We start from the raw sequence: 17,310 nt of genomic DNA, 5'->3' as shown, positions 1-17,310 counted from the left end.
CACAGTGTCCCCTGACCTCCCTCCCCTTGTCACAGGCTGCCAGGTGTCCCCAAGTCCACGTTGTCTGTCTGCATGGTTGTTCAGCATGGACTTGTGTTCCGAGGGTACAGCTCTCCTCTAGTGGGCACCCCAGGGTCGGCACCCTATGTCAGCGGGGTCTGGGGGAGAAGTCCTCCCTGCTGTGTTGTCAACTCAGCCGAGGGAGCTCTGCCTTCGGCCATCACCCCAAGCGCTGTGGCTTCTGGAAGGCTCCTGCCATGCTCCGTGCTTTGGGCCTGAGTGTCTTAGCCAGCTGGGCTCTGCCGCGCTTGGCTGTGTGGGCTTGGGGCCCCGTGGCAGATGCAGCCTGTCTGGAGGTGGTCCAGGTTCAGGGTAGCAGAGCTGAACTTGACGCCTCCAGGCAGGCCTCCGGCCACCTGGGCGCAGGGTGAGAAGTTGCTACTGAGGTTGGGCCTGTGGCTCCTGGGGGCTGCTGTGCTGAGGGTCTGGTGCGGCGTGGCGTTTCCAGGAGGCCACGAGCAGATGGGTGGCACTGAGGACGGTCCGGCGCGCACGCTGGAGCTTGCGCTCTGCAGGCCTCCACAGCAGGCCCTCTGGGCAGGAGTGGTGCTTGGTTTGCTCTGTAAAGACTTGTCCTGGGTCTTCCAGGTGTTAGCAGGCTCAAGGTCTGCAGTCCCTGGGCAGTGTGGCAGTTTTCGTTCAGGTCTCGTGTTAAGTCGAGAGCAAACCAGAAGCCCCGGGTATGCCAAGAGCTCTGGCTGGGTTGACCCGCCTGACTATTAGTGGTGCAGCCCAATTGGTCCAAGAGAGGAGTCGGGCACTGGCCTGGCCAGAAGGTCCCATGCCAGTGGCAGAGTCCTAGCACCCACGCTCAGGCAGCGGCCCGGGCAGCACCCCCTCCTGGCCCGGCATGGTGGCGGCAACCTTGCCCTGCTGCCTTCCAGGGTCCTTTTAGGATCCTTTCCCAGCTCTGTATTGAGAATTCTCTTTTTCACGGGCAACAAAAGGAAGCCACCTCGTAGAGAAATTAAGCACAGGGCATCGAGAAGGTGCAGCCCACTCCCACCGCACGAGGCGCCCACCTCTCCATCTTCGGGGTCAGCAGTGTTGAGGGTCTGTGCAAAGTGTGCCATGGCGTTGCTGCCGCCGTCCCTCATGAGGAAATGCGTATCCCCTCCTGTCAAAAACGCGTATCAGAATGTACTTGAAACTGTTATCTCTGTGCTCTATTGTTTGAAGAATTAAAGAAGTTACAGAGACTTTCTGCGATGTCTGTTCTTTGGCAGAATTCCTGTCCCATCCTGTCATCTGCGACTCTCGTTTTCTTCCATTGAGGCTGTGCTGAAAGTGTGAAAGAATAAATCTCATTGAGAGCCAAGACTTCGAATCCCTCAATGGGTGGGTCTGGTCGGGCTGTAGGAAGTTTTGCTTATGCCACAAAGCACATGACTCATACATCTGACCGAGCTCCCAGCACTGGGGGCAGGCAGCCTTGTCCTCTCCTGGTTGCGTCTCTTTGCTGTCAGCATCACACCCACATGGGGAATATTCCACAAACATGCAAAGAATTCCAGTCGGTTGCAAGATTTGGCAAGAAAGCAACAAAGCGCCTGCCAGTGAGCCAGCTCCAGAGCTGGAGTCTGGGGCCGGCTCTTCGTCAGCGTTCTGCACTCTCTGATGATGCAGAAAAGCAGTCGGTCCATCCTTCCGGAAGAACAGTCCACTCACAGGAGTGGAGAGGCCCAGGGACGTGGCTTTCCTATGACTTCTTAGGAAGAAATCGCAGAGCAGTCCATGAGCCCTGGTTTTCCTGGGCACCCTCTGGGTGTGTGTTCTGGGACAGGGGTCTGCAAACAAACCATGGCCCCCGGGACAAACCCGGCCCTCGGCCTGTTTTTATACAGCCCACAACTGAGATTGGGTCTTACGTTTTGAGATGGTTGAAAACAAAAAAATCTAAAGAAGAATAATATTTCATGACAGGTGCAAATTATATGAAATTCGAAATTCAGTGCCCATCAATATCATTCCATTGGAGCCCCCCGCTCACTCCTTCACGTGCTGTCCGGGGGGGCTTCACTTCACCATGCAGGGTTGAGTAGCTGGCATCAGGGACCACATGGCCGGAAGAGCCTGAAATGTTTACTCTCTGGGTCTTTACAGAAGACGTTCGTTAATCCAGCTCTAGGATCTCCCACAGAAACCAAGCCCGACTGTGGGGCCGGGGCCCGGGCCGGAACCTAGTGGTGTGGACACCATCAGAGCAGGTTTTCCTATTAGAATTCAAAGCGTCATGCCCTCCATCCTGCTCCTTACTGAGAACCACAGGGGCTCCGGAAGGTAACAGACGGAGGAAGAGCCGGTTGGCAGCCCCTCCACCTGGTGCTGTAACAGGCAGACCCTAACGCTTAATCAGGTGTGAGCTAAACTGGAGCAGACAGCCTGTGAGGTGGGAACCAGCCTGGGCGGGAAGTAGTTAGAGGAGGCCGTCCACGTCTGTCCTCCCGGCCCTGTCAGCATCTCCCCTCAGGGAGGGCACAGGAAGTCTGGATGTGGAGATCCCCTGATTTTCTCTTATTTGCTGAGCTTGATTTACCAAATTAAGAAGAAAGTAGTCACTCACATTTACTTTACGAACAAGCTCTAGGGCCTTCGAGTAGCAGACGTGGAAACTGGCGGGGATGACTGCGTTTTCAATGGGTAACTTTGGTTTCTAGGATGAAGGCAGCTGTGTTCCCAGAAGCGGGAAACTGGTTTAAATAAGAGGGTCAGGAAATCTGAAAACTGGAGACAAATTGGAAGAAATATTGTGCCAAAAATCCAAGGAAAAAATTCCCCAGTATAGCAGAACTCGGTTCCCGGACGGACAGAATCCTCTGTACCCCAGGGGCAGGCCCACGTGTCTGCTTCCAGGAGAAACTGACGCTTCCCGCCGTACGCCAGGCTGTCCCAGTAGGGAAATCCCTTCTCCAGGCCCCCTGCAGAGCCCTGCACCATAGAGGCGGCAAGGCAAACCCAAGGCCTTTGAAAGGAGCCCTTGCCCAAGGGTCCCTGTGTCTGTCGTCCTACGGGTCTGTGTCATCAGAATCCCGGCTGAAACCCTCCAGCCACACTGTACCCACCTCCCTAGCTCAGTGCTGGACCGCCCATCAGGCAGGCCACTCGTGGGCCCCGCGCAGCAGAAGCCTGGGCTAGCAGTGGGCATGGGAGGGGCCCAGGATCTGATACTGCTGTTTCCAACAGAGCAGGACTGTCAGCATCCACAGGGAACGCCAAGGCAGAGGCGGACCTGCCCCTTACCCACGACTGCTGGTGGTGGTGCTAGTGCCTCTGATTCTTATTTTGTGATACATATAGGAGGCACAGCCATCTTTCCCAAGCCTGGGGTTCGCAGGCTCTGAAAGGAGCCTTGGCCCAGCTCCCTGCTCCCCATGTCCCAAAGGTTCCCACACAGGACGTCCTCCTGGGGCTGTCTCCCTTGGGGATGCCACCATCCTCCACATCTGTGTGCGCGTTCTCGCTCGCCCAGCTTCGGGTTCCCGCTGAGAGAGCAGCAGGCCCCACCTCTGCCTTCCAGGCCCTCCAGCGGTCCACAAGGCGGGTGGGGAGACACGAGCAGGAGCAGGAGGCTTCGGCACCAACAGGGACTATGGCCGCCCCTCCCGAGGGTGCAGGCCATTCTCCGAGGCCCCCGGGAGAAGCGGATGCTGAGCCACTGCTGTCCCCTCAGCGCTGACCCTGGCGTAACGGGCGCTGGGAGCAGAGGGTGGGCTGGGGGGACGTGCAGCTGCCGCTCGGGAGGCGCCTGCCTTCCTCAGCCTCCTCGGCTCCTCGCAGGAAGGGTTCCTGGTGATTCAGCATCACCTCAGGGCAGCCGGGCGGGAGGAGCAACTCCCCTGAGTGGAGTCTGAGCGCCCTCTGGTGGTGGCGTTGGGAGAAGGACGGAGCCTGGACCCGCATGTCCCCAGACCTCATGAGACCACCAGCAGGCAGCCAATCAAAACACATGCCAAGGCACCTTCAGAAAGAGGGCTGGGAGGGAGGGTGAGCCCCAGAGAGAGTATGGAGGGGAGGGGAGGGCCACCGTCAGAGTGGGCAGTGCCAGCCGGTCCTGTGCGGTCCGGCGGACAGCGCCGGCCCCAGCCTGGTCCTCCCCACCCTCGGCAGCCCCATGGCAGCCACGGCAGCCGACCCCAGTGGACCAGGCCTGGGTCGGTGTTCTAAAGGATAACTTTATTCTTAGATACCTACCTCAGATACTCTTTATTCTTAGGTCAAAAAAGGATGACAGTGTTGGGAAAATTGAAGCCTAGAAACGTGGAATTAGGCGGAGGGTGTGAATGTTCCACTGGATGGCTGGGCGACGTTTCATTCCTTCTCTTTCCCTTCCCTGAGGTCGAGGTCCCAGGGCTGGCAGGCCCTGCAGAGGGAGGGCCATCTGGGGCCTGTGTCCAGGCCTGACCGCAGCTGTGTGTCCAGAGCTGAGGGGTGAGACTCAGCACACCCTCCTCCCAGGGCCTTGGGGCGGCCGCGTCTGGAAGGAGCGGTTGCTGGACTTGTGGACCCTCACTGCCGCGTGGCCAGGGGTGGGCCGCCTAGCTTCCCGGCCTGGAATCAACTCCTCACGCCTCAGGGTGAGCAGATGACCTGTGAGAAGGTTCACAGAAAAGACAGGGCCACATACGTGGACAGTGGTGCTGGTGGCCTCTCTGAGAAGCCCCGGAGAATTCTAGCCGCGTGTGACTTCTTCATGGACCCCACAGCCTCATCCAGAGGGAGCTTGGGCCTGCAGACCATGGTGGCTCCAGCATCAGCCAGGCCTTGGATTCAAGGTGAGGCCTTTAGCATCGCCGGGCCTCCATCCCCTCACGAGGCACCCAGAGGTCCCTTAAAGCTCAGAAATCCTCCTGCTCTACAGCCGCTCGCCCCACACCCCTTACTCGGTCCTCACCTGGATCCTGGGAGACTCAAAGAAGTCCGTCTACATGCAGAGGAGAAAGAGGATGCACACACTGAAAATTCTAGAGATGAAGCACTTTGATTCTCTGTGAACCAGTCTTTGGGGTCGGCCCCAGTGGAGTTGCTAATGTCAGGCACGACAGATGTCAGACATCAGCGGCCACGTGAGCGCCTGCAGCCCAGCCCTGGGGCAGAGCAGGTTGGGAGACAGGGTCACAACAGCAACAGTGACAAAGTGCAAAGAACTCTTCCTTCTGGAGTGTCTGGCCCAGAGGAGCTGGACCTGCCCTGGACCGCGGGTGCTCACCAAGACGGAGAAGGCGGCACTGCCCCGCCATGTGCCGTGTCCTCACCAGCCACGCCGGGGCCAGAGACTCTCAGGGAAGGGCCCCTTTCCTGACAGCCAGGCGCACGGGGGCTCCAGGGTAGCCATGGGGAGGGCCCGGGGTGGGGATCGAGGGGAGACCCTCCGCCTGTCCATGGCCTCCACCAGGCAGCAAGCGCTGTCTCGCCGGCTGCCAGAGTGGAGCCAGGAGCCACTTGGAGGCAGAGCCGAGGCCTCGGCAGCTCTCGAGCGGCCCCTGGAGCATCCTTCACACCCTCCTCATGTGTAAGGAAGCAGTTTGGGAAGTCAACATCCGACAGACCGAGGCTGGTCAAACGTCCAGAGCACGCTGGAGTTCGCTGCCCTCTGAGTCCTGGCCCACCCTCGTAGGGGCGGCCATGGGCACCTTCAAGCCCACGTGCATTCCTGTCACAAAGCCGCTTTGTAAGACCATTCCCCTCCCCGCTGGAGCACACTGAGATTTGCGTCCTCTGCACTCAGATCAGGCAACTAATTGACTTCCCGGCCAGCCCCTGGGCTGTCGGACCAGCTTTAAAATCACTGCTCTGCATCCACCCGGGGGGCCACCGAGCAGGGAGGGCGCCTCCTCCAGGTGGCACCAAGGAATGCACCACTCTCCTCTCGGGGCAGACAGGAGGCAGAAGGACAGGGACCCCCTGTGGCCTCTCGCCCCACTCCCGCGCCAGGTAAAGCCCCCCCTGTGCGTGTCCCCAGGGGCAGGCACGGAGCCACCTCAAGACCCTTCCCTGCCCATTCCTGGCCCCAGCTCCCCTCCCTCCCCAGCACGAGGCTGGGGCTACAGGAGGCAGGAAGGGAGGGGAGTCGGGGAAAGGTGAGTACCAGGGGCGAGAAAGAAGGGGGAAACTGAGGCAGGCACAGGCGCCCCCAAGTGGACGTGAGCAGTGCTGCCCAGGGCAGGCGCCTCAGCACAGAAGCTGTCCTTGCCATCAGTTCACCACCACGTCACCAAAGTGAAAAGTCAAAGGGAACCAACGCCAAGGCCCCATCCACAGCGTCGGGGGCAGAAGCAGGCTGGGCACCCCGAGGGGGCCCGGGGACCACCGAGCCGAGGTGGAGCTGGGGTCGTCCACACCCAACACGGGGTGGGGTTTGGGGGACTTTATAGACAGACAGATTTGTTCTAGTCTCTCTATCGTCCCGGTTCAACACAAGGAGCACCCGTCCGTCGCTGGAGGGAGCGAACTTGTTGATTTCGCGGTCAGCTGGCCCTCCCGCCCTCTCCCGCCACTGGGCCCCCACACCTGCACGAGGCGGGCACCGCTGCCGGCTCACCACAGCCAGGCCCTGTTTCATCTCCGCCAGGTCGGTCGCTTGACACACCCAGTGCAACCCCCGCCAGGGCCCCCTTGGGCCGGACCCCGGCCACGGCCCCCAGCGACTCCCCAGCCCCAGGCTGGGCTATTTATAGGCAGTGCTCATGTGGGACCTGAAGACTAGGTGTTCAGTCAAAAAAGAGCCTTTTTAGGTCAGGGAGATGAGTTTAAAAATACCTGTGTCTGCGGCGAGTGTGCAGGAGGAGGGGCACAGCCCGCTGTCTGGAGCAGGGGGCCTCTGACGCTGGGCCTGGCTCCCGGGCCCCGAGTCCCCCCGGCTGGCCCTGGCTTTCTTGGAGGTTCCAGTTCCTGGGCCTGGGGAGATCTGCCCACCGGCCCCACCTGTCCCTCCTGCCCCCGTGACCTCTGGCCCCCATGGTCGCTGCAGCCCCCAGAACCTCTGACCCCCATGGTCACCTCAGCCCCTGTGGGCCAGTGGAGCCTAGGGCAGACTGGGGAGAGCAGGGCTCCCTCTGTCTCCCCCTCGCCACAGGAAGGCCTGGAACATGCAGGTCCCTGCACAGGTCTCCAGATACAGTGTCTGAGGGTGCAGCTGTGTGTGTGCCTGAGTGTGAAAATGTGAGCATGTGTTAGTGTGCAAGTGCGTGAGTGTGTGTGAGTGAGTGGGCATGAGTGTGGGTCTATGTGGAGTGAGTATATGCAAGTATGTAAGTGTGCGTATGCGCCAGCGTGTGTCTGGCGGCCGTGTGAGTGGAAGGGTGGGGAGCAGGAGGAAGGGCCGTCGGATCTGCGTCCAGGGTTCTCTCTCTTGCCTGGGCCTCGTGGGGAGGATGGGCCTTGCATGGGGCTGTCACAAGCATCTGACCACGCCTCATTTCAATGCTGCCCCAACGCCGTGAGCCGGAGATCCAGCTGCCTTTCTTCCTGCAACGAGAGCCAAGGGCAACTGGAAATACTAGGCCCTGGGGAATAAAACACTTAGGTCACGTATTAGACACCACACCCTTCTCTGAGAAAAGGTTTGAGGGGAATGGAATAGAGGGGCGACCGCTCCTGGGACCCGCGGTGGACCAGGGATGGTAGGGAGAGGCAGGCAGCAGGGTGCTGACCTCTTCCTGCCCCAGGCAGCCGGGCCCACGTGCTCCTCCAGGTGCCAACAGCTGAGGGGCGCAGGGTCACCATCGCTCCCCACCCTGGTGAGAGTTGGAGAAAACGGGGCATGGAGAGAAATGGCACCTTGGGTTCTCAGTTTGGCTGGGATTTTGGTTTTGGTTGGTCAATAGGTATCTGTTAAGAACTTATAAGCCTCTTCTAGGCGCTAAGGAGAATCAAAGAATTCATGCGGTCTTCCTTCCAGTTTCTGAGCATGACATGGAAAACCCCCATTATTACACCCGAAACGATTAGACAGTGATTTCTCTTTCCTTCCAGCCACTCTCCTCCTCCTCCCATTTTTATCATCAACCAGTGACAGCAGTTCTGAACGAGGCTTTACTTCCACAGCGCTGATATTGGTCCCCCACGTTACAGATGACGAAACGGAACGGTGAGAAAGTAAACGGTTTCTCCAAGATGGCACAGCGAAGGGAGGGAGCCCGGATCCGAACCCTCCTCCTTGGAGCTCACAGCTTGTTTGTCTCACTAACCTATCCCCTGGGAGGCAGAAAGCAGAAGATGTGTCCCACCCCTGCGTGCAACTCACCCGCTGTCGCTGTCCCCAGGGCCCCTCGCCCGGGCTCACTGCAGCCGACTGCAGCCCGAGCCCGGCCACCTGGTCTTTCTCCCGAACTGGAAAGTCCACCCTCTTCTTCCCACCCCCTTAAATCCAGACAGACACCGCTCTGAGGACCAGCCCTGAGTTCTTTTAGGATAAACGGTGGGAGAAGGAAGAGGAGGGAAGTTTTTAAAGCACAGTACTGTTTACAGGCGGCGCGGTTTTTCTCCCGCATGGTGGTTAGATGGGAGTGGAAATTAATTTAACCTTTTTTTTTTTTTCACAATTTGGCAATAAGTTATCAAAGCCTTGGAATTTTATGTATCTACTGACTCAGATTCCACTTTATTAGCCTTTATCCCATGGAAATGACCACGGGTTTGCATGTGCTGTGGCTGCTACAGTGCTGTTATAATCGTGCGAATTCGGGCAGCAGCCTCAATGTCCGAGAGTAAGGAATTAACCAAGGAAATCAGGCTGCGTCGTCCGGCAGATTTCTGTTCAGGTATGTGAGACGACAGTGAGGAACAGTCAGCCGCATGAGAAGATACTTACAACACGCCGTGTGGGGAGAATGGCTGGCATCCAAGCACTGTGTGCCGTTTGAGCCCATTCGTGTGTGTGTGTGTGTGCGTGTGTGTACATGTACGTATATTCTTAGAGGAGAGTCTGGCGGCACACACTGGATTCTTCACAAGGGCTGTCTCCGGGTGGCGGAGTTACAAGTGCTCTCACATTCTTCCTCCTGCTGATCTATATTTTCCACATTTGTCTCAACGACAATTTAGTATTTTTAAAGCAAAAATAAAATATTTTAACTTGAAAATGTTTAAGAAATTTTTTGGTCTGTTTTGTTTTATTTCCCCTCCAAATCCGTCCCAGTGGCACATCTTCCCAGGCTCAAAGCCAGTGCCCAAAGGTGTCCCAGATCCTCTCACTGGTGGGAAAGCGTGTGCTCTGTTCCACGCGGACCCCACAGGGCGACAGGAGCCCAAGGCTGGGCTCTGGTCTCAGGTCCGCACAGACCAGCGGCGTCCTGAACGAGCCGTGGCCGCTCATCAGGCCCAGGGGCCCACGTGTGAAAAGAGGGGTCGGACTGATTCTCCCCAAACTGAGGTCCCACTGGCTCTGATGTCCTCTGCCTGTCCCATCCGTGCCATCAAGGTGGCCCTGCGTCCCAGGGCTCTGACCTCAGTGCCCGTGCTGGAGCAGTGCCACACGGCAGGCATTTCAAAAGTCCTGAGGTGAGGGGGCTGGCCCCGTGGCCGAGTGGTTAAGTTCGCACGCTCCGCTGCAGGCGGCCCAGTGTTTCGTTGGTTCGAATCCTGGGCGCGGACATGGCACTGCTCATCAGACCACGCTGAGGCAGCGTCCCACATGCCACAACTAGAGGGACCCACAACGAAGAATATACAACTATGTACGGGGGGCTTTGGGGAGAAAAAGGAAAAAATAAAATCTTTAAAAAAAAAAAGAAAAAAAAAAAAGTCCTGAGGTGAGGGGTGTGTGGATGAAGGAGCACAGTGCAGCATCTCAGGGGAGCCCCGCGGCTCCTGTCCTCCGATGCAGCCGCCGCCCAGGCCCGTCCCCTGGTGGCGGGCGCCACCTGCTGGGGCGTTTGGACCCCGGCTGTCGGGCGCTGGCCTCTGGCTGCTCAGGAACAGGCACAGAGACAGGCAGGGCCACGCAATCTTCTGACAAAGAGGGGACCCCGGCCGCATGCCGCCTCCGCGGTGACCACCCTGGGTTCGCTGCTGTGGGGAAGAGAGAGAGACCCCTGCCCCAGATGAGCTCGACAAAGGAGCAATCCCCCCAAAGCGGAAAGACTCCCAGAAAAGATGGAAGGCAGAAGGATCAGCCCCGGAGACGTCAGACAGGAGCCAGTGTGTGCGGGGCAGCAGTCTCTGGAGTCCCCAGTTAGTGTAATTTTATATTTTCGACAAAAAGGGGGCATTTTCAAAGCATGGAACTCACTATGAGTTGCTTTTGTGCCTTCACAAGACTCTTCATGGCAGTGATGCCACATCGGCAGCAACAGCCCACGCCCAGGCTCAGGTGGGGCCGCCGTCGCCTGCCGTGCAGCAGATCGAGAGCGGCAGCAGGAGCGCATGGAACAGCCAGGGCCCCTGGCGACCACGCCACACACTGCAAGCACAGCGCCCACCGCGGGATCCGTGCCGGCCGCTTCACAAGGAGAGCAAGGCCTGGCCCTGCCCCAAGAGGCCTGTGGGGAGCAGACGACAGCACACCCGCCCACCAGGCAGCCCCCGCCACCGGCTGGGAGAATGTTCCGGACAGTGAGAGGCAGCGCGGAGGAAGACAAGGTGTCACGCTGGCCACAACTGACAGACACAGAGAGGCAGGGCTGACGGTGAGTGACAGCCTGGTCTGCCCACCTGGAGGATCACGTAGGGATGGTGAGGGCGGGAGACAGAATTCACCTCAAGTTTCCTCCCGGTTTTGAGCTCTCCTGTTCTCTCTGCCGAGGGGAGGGTGGGCCCTGAGTGGCCTCGGAGGCTGCTCTCAAGACCCCAGGTCCCCAGATGCAGGCCTGTGGGCCACAGTGCTGGGTGTCCCTCCACGACTAGGAAGATCTAACGTGGGCATCTCCCTGGCCCCCGACACAGGAGTGTCACAGGCACACGGGGACATGCTGGGGGGCCTTTCTTCACCCCCGCAGAGAGCCAGGCAGAGAACTCTGACAACGTGCCATGACCTCTGCAGCCCTTCCAGCCTCGCAGTCTGCTTTAGGTACCAACCCTTTCTCGCCTGTAAATTGGAGGAACCCATCGTCTCACACCTAAGATGCTTCCCAAGCCGTCCTTCTGGAAGGTTCTGGCTTATCTCAGCAGATAACTCCTGCCACCACAGTCTGCAAATACTCTCTGCTTGGCTCTGAGTCCCAGATAAAACTGTGCCTCTAACCAACAGCGGTGGCCAGCGGGAATAGACACTGTCCTGCATCATGCTGGGGGCGAGGTTGGTTCGACCAAGTGACCATCTGGGACAGTTGTAGAGAAAACGCATTGAAACAGAAAATATGCAAACCCTGGACTCGGCAAGTCAGGCGCCAGGAGTCCCTTCAAGACTAGAAAAGAAGGTTTATGGCCGCGTGGCGTATATCTACAAACTGGACATAATCGAAACGTCCACTAACCTGGATTTGGTTAATTATCGGTTAGTTAAGTCCCGTGGGACGCTTTGCAGCAATTGAGAACGAGAGTCTAGGCCTGTGCTTGTTCACACGCAGCGACCATGTCCCACTGAGGGGAGGGGCCCACGGCAGCACAGCCTCACTGGCACGGTGCCCTGTGTACACGTGCTATTGCATCGAATCATGAAATTCCTGCTATTCTTCCATTTCTCGTGTACAGAAACGGAAATTTCCTGTGCTTCCACCTGGTATATGCATAGAAACCTATCGGAGTGAATGCCATTAAAACACTCCTCACAGCAGTGTGACTTCAGGCGACTTTTACTCTCCTCGTCCAGCAGACAAGTTCAGGTACAGCCTTTTGACTCAGCCAGACCTGGGGACCCAACACGGACTCCAGCCACCTCCTAGCACTGTGAGCCTGTGAATTAGCCCACTCTCTGAGACCCCAGCATCTCCCCTCAAAAAGGGCACAGTGATGGCTCATGACGTGCAGGGCTGCTGCACATTAAGCCTGTGAGTAGTACATGTATGGTGTTAGCGATATAACCGGCCTCACACGGGCCCGGCACTTGCAGGTGCCCAGTATACGGCAGCGGTTACATCTTTTATCCAACCAAAGACGCCTGACTCCCAGCGGGAGGTACCAGTGGACGTGTCCAGACAGCATGCTCCTTCCTCAGATGGTCCTCAGATGGCTGTCCACTGATCCATCGGGGCACTGCTATCATCCGATGGGCCCCCAAGAATAACGACGACATTTACGCAACTGTGTCATGAGGGCTTCCTGCCTGGCGGTGACTGTCAGATGCACCCCATCTCAGAGATGCTGAGGATGAAAAAACCGGAATCTCTTAGAACCACTGCGATACAATACATTGTAGACATCTTTTCTAGAGAACTTTACATTTGTTTTATGAAGAACCAGCATCATAATGCCATATTTTATAAAATCAATATGGAGACATTTATACACATATATTAAAAATATATGTGTATTTTTTACCCAAAGCCTGGGGCTTGCAGGGTGACACACTGGGCCAAGTCGCCATGAAATCCAGGAGAGGGATGTGGAGGGTGAGGAAGTCACAGACATCCACGTGTGACCGGAAGGCCCTCCTCCCTCCAGGCTTCCCCTCTGAGCCCCGGGCAGCGGCTACTCTCCACCCCAGCTTTTGCTTGGGCATCAGCCTCATGCCCATTGGTTTCTGGACCCGTCCATCTATTTGTCTTCCCCGGGGCAGACGCAGCACCCAGGCTGCGTCCCCTCTGCCCAGGCCACGCTCTCCTGCGGTCACGCATGCCCATCCACACTGCGGTCAAGGGGGTCCCAGCGCATGTTGGCTCCCCAAGAGCCCTTGATGCCTGAATCCCGAGGAGCCCCTGCAGCTGGCCACTCCCCTTCAAGACGTTTACGGTTTCTCCTCCAACGGCAGGGTCTCCTCACCAACGCTCAGCCCCTGCCAGCAGACCGAACACAAGAGCCCTCCTCAGTGAGACAGTGAAGCCGGGGACACAAGGCTCCCAGTACCCGTCCTCCCCCATGGACTTAAGGATGGAGTCTGCAGTCTTCACGGCCCCATGTGCAGGCGAGGGAGGGGCTCAGGCCCACCATGCAGGAGCAGACGGCTCCTTGGGCAGCTCCCCTGACTCACCCACTGCACTGAGCACCTTCAGGGAGAGGAGCACAGCTGTGGCCCCCTGAAGACAGCGGGAAAGGCCACCGGAAAAATGTCCTTCCCTCCCAGAGCTTGCTCGCTTAGAGAGGGAAGGGAGACGAGTGATCAACAAAATAAATAAAATGCAACGTTAGCCCGTGATGAATTCTACGGAGATCAAAGAAACAACGGGATGGGACTTCTGCTTCCACCCGTGACAGTGAGCGTGACACAGTCGGTTCTCCTACGGCAACAGGCGCCCAATAGGACGAAATGCATGAGGCGTCTCTCCCAGACACGGATGGCGGGCGGCCCAGGGCTCCGGTCACACGCGGTCGGTTCGGTCCGTCAGCTCTGGATCACCCAGGCGTTCTGCCTGGAGGAACTTTCCGGACCTCAGCACAGGGAGGTGGAGCCGGAGAGGGGCACGGCAGTGCTGTGGAGCTGAGGAGGCGGGGTCAGAGCTGAGACAGCTGGAGTTCGTGGGGCAGGGTCCTGGAGAGGACAAGCCCCAGAGGAGGAACTCCGGACACTCACAGGGTGGCTGGAGTTCTTGGCTTTCTGCTAAGCGGCACGCATCCAGGGCCTGTCGCTGTGGGGCCCGGCAGAGGAACCGGGAGCTGCACAGGCTGGAGGGGCCTCAGTGGGGAAGGAGGAGTTCTGACCGGACACTTCCCCGAACATCCTGGACCATCAACCAAGATCCCAGCCTCAAGGTCTCCGGGGAAGGGCCAGCCTAGATCCAGCCAAACCAAGCTGAGAACGAAGTCTCAAAAGGGTCAAGCTAACCCTCCGTTACATCAGCTGCCTTCCAGAACAAAAATGAACGCTCTTTAAAACAGGACAATGAAAGCCAGACTCCCAAAATGACGCATCCAAAACATCTAAATACCGCCCAAAATGACTGGGCATTCTAAAAAGAAGAAACCAGGATAAAAACTCCCAGGAGGAAAGCACAGTGGTAGAAGGAGAGAGAAAATGAGAGTCGCGAGGGGGTGGGGGCTATTTATCGAAGGTGATGTGAGGAATCCCTCTCATGAGGCGACATTGCACCAAAGGCCAGAGAGCACAGGGGGAGTCAGCCACGGAGACCCCCAGGGGAATGGCGTTCTGAGATGACAACACGGCAGGTGGGAGCCTGCTCAGCTTATGCAAGGAACGGCAGGGAGGGGAGTGTGGCTGGAGCAGGTGGACGTAAGGGACAGCAGCCTGAGCTGAGGTTAGAGTGATGGGGGCAGTGACCCAAGGCCTCGAAGGCTGTCGTGGGGATTTTGTTTTAATCTGATCAAGACGAGAAGCGTTCCCAACAGGGGAGTGATGCAACCCAACACACACTTTAAAAATTCTGCAGGCTGATGTTTGGTAATGGACAGCAGGAGGTAAAGGTGGACGCAGGGAAACCAGTCAGGAGACCAATTCAGCCATCCAGGTGAGAGGTGGGGTGGCATCGCTGGGGTGGCGGCCGTGGAACCGGGAGAAGGGGTGAGACTCGAGATACACCTGGAAGACAGGGATTGCTGGGTGTCTAGGTGCGGTGTGTTAGAGCAGAGGAGGCAGAGACAACTCCAGAGTTTGGGGCCTGAGCATCCTTAAGAAAGGAGCCGCCATTTACTGAGAGGAGGGAGAGGACGGCAGAGCAGATTTTGAAGGAAAGATCAAGAGTTCAGCTGTATTAAGTTTGAGATGCCTACTAAATATCCAAGCAGAAGCCAAGGTTCGGGTGTGGAGTTCAGGGGAAAGGCTATGGCAGGATTGGGTGTGGGGAGGCAGGGGCCTCTTGCTGATCTTTAGTGGCCTGAGGTCATGGAGGAATGAGCATGGGCCGAGAAAGGAAGTGGTCCAAGGGCTCTGACCTTTAGGGGGCGTGAAAATGAGGAGGACTCAACCTGGAGACCAAGAAGATAAGAGGGTGTCCTAGAGGCTGTGGGAAGAAGTCAACTGCTTTACATATGCTCATAGATCGAGCTGAGCCCTCGGGGTTGACCTCTGAATCTGGTAACATGGGGGCCATTAGTATTCTTGGCAAAAGAAGTTTGGGGGGAAATGTTGGGGTCAAAATTCAGACCGGTGTGGATTTGAGAGAGAATTTAAAAACGAGAAAATGGAGCCAACAAGAAAAGACAACTCTGAGTTTTGCAAAAAGGGGGAAAGAATCATACGTTAGTAGCTGAAAGTGGTTTCGAGGCCAGGGAGGGTTTCTTCACTGGGGGACGTTATTGCGTGTTTGCAGATGGGAACGGTCCAGTATAGAAGAAAAACTCAGGAGCCAGAAGAGATATTTGCACATACAAACAAGGTCATTCAACAGGTGGGAGGAAGTGGTCTGCAGTACGGAGGGGGCCTGGCCTCCGACAGGAGCAAGGATGCTCACCTGTTGCAGCAGCGGGACGGGTGGGCCGCGTGGATGCACCCGGAGGCGGGCTGGGAGATTCGGTGGAGAGGGGATGTGGAAGTTGTCTTCTGAGTGCTTCTGTTTTAGAAATGAAATGCGAGGCAACGCATCATCTCGGAAAGAGTAGGGGAGGAGGTTGCTGACTGTGAAGAGAGGAGGAGATGCTCGGGACCCAGTGACCGTGAGCGGAGGAGGAGACACGGTGGGATTTCCCGGCAGCCCTCAGGGCTCATTTTGGAGGCCTGTGGTCTTGGAGTCAAACAGAACAGGCAGCCTGGTTCCCTGTTTTTCCAGCCGTGGCCCACAGCTGGAATGCAAGGCTAGAGAAACGGAGGACTGGGGTTTTGATGAATAAGCACCAACGTGGGGAGGAAAAAAGCAAGGCATCCGGGAGTGCTCCAGGCATGGTTACCAATGACAGCGAGGAAATCTGGGGGACATAAGGGGTGAGAAGCAGTCAAAGGACCAGTGGAGATCCTGGAGGCGGGGAGCAATTGCTGGCTTTGGGGCAAGACTTGGAGTCCTAGGCGGTGCCCACCTCGGAGACGCTCAGGCCAAGGGTGGTGTTTCCTGGGATGACAAGGTTCCAGATAAGGCGTGGCAGTGAGCAGCTGAGGGGGAGAGGAAGTCAAGGGACAGAGGATCTCTATCTCAGAAAAATCCTGCTGTGGAAATGACATTTACTGAGAATAATGACAAAAGTAATGGTGGAGAGAAAAGAAAGTAAGGTAGGTCAGCCAACTATGAGGGCATGAACCTCTGGGAAGGCTTGACCCTTGGGGAGGGTGTCACCCTTGGAGAGGGCAGTGACCATGAGTAAGACAGTGACCCCCAGTGGATGACAGCCATGGGTGGGTTGGGTGGTAGTCTTACCTCGGGGTCTTCCAGGATCTGGGGTCTCCAGCACTAGCCCTGAGGAGGAAGGAGGGCCTCCCTCACCCCAGACCCGGAGGAACGCTGGGCAGGAAGGCTGAGGGGAGGGAAGGGGAGATGGACGGTGTGGGGAGGGCTGCCGAGGGCAGTGAGAAGGGCCCTGAGGATGCAGGGTGGGCCGGGCCGGGCCGGGCCGGGCGTGAAGCCCAGCCTCTGGGCTGGGATCAGGGGGCCGTTTGGGGCCGTGGTTCACTCCATCCTGACCACGTGACCGCAGGGAGAGCCTGCACCCTGGACACCTGCCCCATTGGGGGCTTCATGGCCCCACAAGGCCCAGACCCTCCAGGGCAGTGGGGGCGCAGGGGCACCTCCAGGGCGCTCTCGGGTGGGGATGCTCTGGCGCCAGGCTGCAGGGCCAGAGGCCCCCATCCGCGTGTCGGGTAGCCTCGCGTCCACCCCCCTCCCTCCACCCCCTCCCCCACCATCCGCAGCATTCACTGGAGGACCCCCCCATCCCAGGCCTGGAGCCAGAGCTTGAGGGATGCAGCAGGGGGCATGGGGGACGCTGCAGGGCTCCAGCCCGGGAGGCTGTGAGGGGCTGAGGGGGCCCAGGTGCCCGCAGGGCCTGTGCCCGCACCCAGAGCCCGTCTTGCCCCTCATCTGTCCCCATGCTGAGGTGGGGGGGACTTTCACCCAAAGCTCTGCTCCGGGGACCCCTGGACGGAAGCCTAGCCCGACCCCAGGCCTGCCCAGAGGCCATAGGACGCAGGTGCTGGGCCCGACTTCTGTGCCCCCAGGATGTCTGTCGCTCTCCCTCCTGCTCCTGGTCCCCAGCCCTGTTGACCCTCCCCAGCCCGACTGTCCCCAGCCCTGTCACCACCCCCAGCTCCATCACTGTCCCCAGCCCCGTCACCACCCC

This window comes from Equus quagga, chromosome 8 (assembly GCF_021613505.1).
Source record: "Equus quagga isolate Etosha38 chromosome 8, UCLA_HA_Equagga_1.0, whole genome shotgun sequence".
In the NCBI taxonomy this organism is placed as follows: domain Eukaryota; kingdom Metazoa; phylum Chordata; class Mammalia; order Perissodactyla; family Equidae; genus Equus; species Equus quagga.
The sequence above is the reverse complement of the archived record's forward strand: the minus strand, read 5'-3'. Positions refer to the sequence as shown.